This window comes from Cebus imitator, unplaced genomic scaffold (assembly GCF_001604975.1).
Source record: "Cebus imitator isolate Cc_AM_T3 unplaced genomic scaffold, Cebus_imitator-1.0 Scaffold70, whole genome shotgun sequence".
Lineage (NCBI taxonomy): Eukaryota > Metazoa > Chordata > Mammalia > Primates > Cebidae > Cebus > Cebus imitator.
Window position 1 is genome coordinate 3908691 of NW_016107385.1, and position 4612 is coordinate 3913302.

A 4612-nucleotide genomic window follows, 5' to 3' on the forward strand; every position below is an offset into this window, starting at 1 on the left:
CCAGGAGGCGGAGGTTGCGGTGAGCCGAGATCGCGCCATTGCACTCCAGCCTGGGTAACAAGAGCGAAACTCCGTCTCAAAAAAAATAAATAAATAAAATAAAATAAAATAAAATAAAATATTTTCTTCCCGATAGGAATTCCCTGAAGAGAAGCCAGATGTTATCTTTCAGTGTAATTTCTTACCCTGTAGTCTAGGAAATTATTTGTTAACAGTAAAGTAAAAAATGTTTATTTAACATAAGGAAATTGAATTAGCAGGTGAATAGTATTTACCAGGGCCTTGCATGTGCATATTGGGAGTGATTGTCTTCTGATTGACTGTGGTAACAGTCTCTTTTGTTTTTGTTTTGTTTGTTTGTTTGTTTTTTTGAGACTGAGTCTTGCTCTTTTGCCCAGGCTGGAGTGCAGTGGTGCAGTCTCTGCTCATTGCAACCTCCATCTCTTGGGTTCAAGCAATTCTCCTGCCTCAGCCTCTCGAGTAGCTGAAACTACAGGCATGCACCACCATGCCTGGCTAATTTTTGTATTTTTAGTAGAGACAGTGTTTCACCATGTTGAACAGGCTCGTCTCGAACTCTTGACCTTAGGTGATCTGCCCACCTCAGCCTGCCAAAGTGTTGGGATTACAGGCTTGAGCCACCACGTCCAGCCATGATATTCTCTTAATCTTAAATAATTCAATAGATCTAAAATTGCTTTCTATGGCAAGAAGTAGTGAAAGTGTATTCTTTTGTTTATTTTTAATGGAGGAACTATTAATTTCTCTCAAATTAATAGAAAATCATTGGGGGTCTATGAAGTAATTTGCTTTTTTGTTTTGTTTTCTGTTTTTTTAAATGCCTAGACAATACAGAAAAACATTGAAATAGTTTTTTCTTCCACTATTTCTGTAGCTACTTTCATTTTTCTTGTTTCAGAAGTCAGCTTCTGTGGTCCACCCTTGCCACTCAATATTCTGTTAAGTTTGAATCTGTGCTGTGCCTGTAATACCCTGTAATGTGTTTGTGGTGTTTGTTATTCCTTAAGATATAAGCAGTAACTGCACTTGAAACACATTCGTTCTCCGTATTTCTGTCATTAAACTTAGGTCAGAGTCCTAACTTTTGCAGTTACTATTGAGATTGTCTTCCTCCTTTTTAGCCAAAGCACTAGAGGAACCCAAAACCTGTGTTGGAGGAGATCCACGTCCATAAAATCTTTTATGGTTTAGGGTTCCCTTTGTTACCTGCAGCTGCTTAATGAAGTAAAAAGCTGCTCATCTTAGAGCACTACCCAATGATTTGTGCACATATTGGAGAAAAAGCTGACAGCAAGCTGTACCCTGCCCAGTAGGAAATGAACCTTTGAGTGACTTTTCCGCTACAGGATTTTTAGCTCCTACTGTTGCCTCCAGGTTCTAGTACTCCTGCCCCTCTCTCAAGAGAGCAGGGTCTATATCATGGCCGTTCAGAAAGATGCTTGGTTTTCAGTTTGTGTCATGTCTCTTTGGCCCAAGATACTAGCTTAGCACAGTGCACCTCAGAGTTAGAGCAAATAGTTCATTATTTTGGACAATTCAGAAAATAACTATTAAAATCTTTGTTAAAAAATTCTTCAACCACTATGTAACTCAGTGTTACTACTGTGAGGTCAAACTTGCTGCTGTAGACATTTTAGGTTGGGTAGGGGACTTCTGAGAGATTCTTAGGATATAAAGTTTGAGACAGTGGTTCTTGCTTTTCTTCCTTTTCATAATAATTATTAATACATCTTTCATGGGGAAAATAACACATGCTGAAGTAGTCTGCTATGTCTTCTTATTTCTTGAGCTTTTCTGTCTTTATTGCCTACAAATTAGCCTTTCAGAAATTTGGTTGTTGGCTGGGCATGGTGGCTCACACCTGTGATCCCAACACTTTGGGAGGCTGAAGTGGGTGGATCATGAGGTCAAGAGGTTGAGGCCATCCTGGCCAACACGGTGAAAACTCATCTCTAGTAAAAATACAAAAATTAGCTGGGTGTGGTGGTGGGTGCCTGTAATCCCAGCTACTCAGGAGGTTGAGGCAGGAGAATCGCTTGAACCTGGGAGGTGGAGATTGCATTGAGCTGAGATAGCTCCACTGCACTTCAGCCTGGGTGCCAGAGTGCAGTATTATCTCAATAAAAATTTAAAAATAAATAAATTAAATAAAGTGGCACTTCTCCATCAGATGAAGCCCTCCTTGTGCCAGAAGCTGCCCTGGAGTTTTTCCAAACTTGTATATGTCTCTCTTATTGTTTATTGTCATTAGTGAGCCATGAATATAGGTAGAAAGAAATATGTTTGTCAACCAGGCACGGTGGCTCATGTCTGTAATCCCAGCACTTTGAGAGGCTGAGGCGGGTGGATCATGAGGTCAGGAGTTTGAGACCATCATGGCTAACATGTGAAACCATGTCTTTACTAAAAATACCAAAAATTAGTCAGACATGGTGGCACGTGCCTGTAGTCTCAGCTACTTGGGAGGCTGGGTAAGGAGAATCGCTTGTACCTGGGAGGCGGAGGTTGCAGTGAGCCGAGATTGTGTCATTGCATTCCAGCCGGGGCAACAGAGCAAGACTCCATTTAAAAAAAAAAAATATATATATATATATATATATATATACACATATATGTATATATATATATAGATATAGACACACACACATATATACACATACGTATATATATATATATATATATATATACACACACATATACGTGTATATATATATATATATATGTTTGTCCCCTCAGATTTGCTAGGAGAGAAAATTGGTCAAGAACAACTGAGCTAAAAGATTAATCGGTAATTTGTTTATAAAATCAGAGACGTGGCCGGGTGTGGTGGCTCACGCCTATAATCATAGCAATTTGGTAGGCACAGGCGGGCGGATTGCCTGAGCACAAGAGTTCAAGACCTGCCTAGGCAACACAGTGAAACCGTCTCTACTAAAATCCGAAAAAAAAAAACAAACAAACAAAATAGTCGGGCATGGAGTCCCGCTCTGTCGCCTAGGCTGGAGTTAAGTGGTGCGATCTCAGCTCACTGCAACCTTCGCCTCCCGAGTTCAAGTGATTCTCCTGCCTCAGCTTCCTGAGTAGCTGGGACTACAAGTGTCTACAACCACGCCCAGCTAATTTTTGTATTTTTAGTAGAGACGGGGTGTCACCATGTTGCCCAGGCTGGTGCTGAACTCCTGAGCTCAGGCAATCTGCCCACCTCGGCCTCCCAAAGTGCTGGTATTACAGGTATGAGCCACCATGCCCGGCCGGACTGATATCATATGTAGTACTTTTTCTGTTGATTTAAAGCCATGACTATAAATGACATTTCTTGTACTGTGAAAAAATGTCTTTCAGAATATCAAGCTGTGTGGTACTGCTTTTTTTTTTTCCCCCTTTTAGTTGCATTTATTTTAAGGCTGAATTTACTCCTGTGCCGTAAGTTTTTGTTTCTTCAGTTTCTTCTGGGATATCTTCTTCTTCTGGGCAACCTCCTTTTCTGGTTTAGGAACAATTTGTTCCTTTTCAGTGAGGATCATCTCAATGTGGCAGGGAGAACTCATGTATGGGTTAATTCAACCATGAGCTTTGTAGCTCCGGCGGGGGTGCTTTGTTCACTTGGATATGCTCAATGACCAGAGAATCTACATCTAAACCCTTAAGTTCGGCATTGCTCTCTGCATTTTTAAGCATGTGCAGCAAAAATTCAGCACTCTTTTTGGGCCACCGACCTTGTGTCCAGCCCCACAGGTTGGCCTGGGCACACCTACCAACTCCACCATTGTAACGTCGGAATGGTACGCACTGTTTCTGTAAAGTGACATCTTTCAGATACTTCGTGGCTTTTCGTATATGGATACCCTGGATGGCCTGGGCAGTTTCATGTGTGTTCTTAAAGTGAACACAAAGATTGGAACCTCTTGATTTGCATGACTTTGTGGGGTTCTCCGGATCAAGTGAATAGTGAACCATTTTCACAGATTACCTCAGGCCGCTTAGGGAAAGAGCGGTACTGCTTTTTGTAGCTTCGTTTCTCTTCTGTTATCCGTCAGAAGTGACCATTTGGCTCGTTTCTTGGTAATCTCTTCTGTAACACTTCCAGTTTACTGCATGTGCTCTGTTGGGTCAGGAAACCAGGGAATGCCATAGAGGTCAGGCTGGAATACCCCGCTTTAGTACTTGAATTTAGTGACAGCTGTTAAGATTGCTCATGAACTTTATTTTGTACATACTTATTCTGTCTTCACTACATACACAAGCAGACAGTAACACTTCATGTATCTAGACACCATTGAGATCTCATTGCAAGAATTTGGAATACTAAGGTGATTTTCCTGGACTAGTTAATTGCTCAAACTTATTTACAAGAAATTCCAGCCAGGTGTGGTGGCTCATGCCTGTAATCTTAGCACTTTGGGAGGCCAAGGTGGGTGGATCACCTGAGGTCAGGAGTTCAAGACCAGCCTGGCCATCATGGTGAAGCCCCATCTTTAAAAAAAAGAAAAGAAAAGAACCTGGAACCAACCCAAATGCCCATCGATGATAGACTGGACAGGGAAAATGTGGCACATATACACCATGGAATATTATGCAGCCATCAAAAATG

General features: G+C 41.4%; 1 protein-coding gene and 1 pseudogene across 1 annotated transcript in view; one reads left to right on the forward strand and one right to left on the reverse strand.

The window, feature by feature from the left end:
- The window catches only part of RTF1 (RTF1 homolog, Paf1/RNA polymerase II complex component), an 80970-nt gene that overhangs the window by 31007 nt on the left and 45351 nt on the right, over positions 1-4612 (forward strand). The gene's annotated exons all lie outside the window — the stretch shown is intronic.
- On the reverse strand, positions 3401-4333 carry LOC108306187 (annotated as a pseudogene).